Genomic DNA, 387 nt, shown 5'->3' with positions numbered 1-387 from the left:
CCCCCCAGTTGTGTGGGGCAGGGGCGGGGCCAGCCAAGCCTGGAAACCCATCTTGCTGGACTGGCTGTGAGGGGCAGGAAGAAAAACAAGAGACAACAGAGATGAGCACCAGGAAGTAAAATGAAAGGTCCACAAAATACATGAAAAGGCTTGAAAACACATTTGACGCCAGGGGAGGGTGAAAGCAGAGGGTTTGCATCATTTAAAAAAGAGACTGTGCAGGGATGTGATGAAGAAACCCGCCGTAGCCTGGGAAGGGAGCGCAGCCATGAGCTAGGGCAGCACGGCCATGTGGGCAGGGGCAGCTGAGGGAGGCGAAGCACGTCGGTCGCCCCCGGCCCGCGGGGGAACCCACCCTGGGCAGCAGGGTCGGGGCCAGGCCGGCCC

The sequence above is a fragment of the Phaethon lepturus genome, unplaced genomic scaffold (genome assembly GCF_000687285.1).
Source record: "Phaethon lepturus isolate BGI_N335 unplaced genomic scaffold, ASM68728v1 scaffold26787, whole genome shotgun sequence".
In the NCBI taxonomy this organism is placed as follows: domain Eukaryota; kingdom Metazoa; phylum Chordata; class Aves; order Phaethontiformes; family Phaethontidae; genus Phaethon; species Phaethon lepturus.
The sequence above is the reverse complement of the archived record's forward strand: the minus strand, read 5'-3'. Positions refer to the sequence as shown.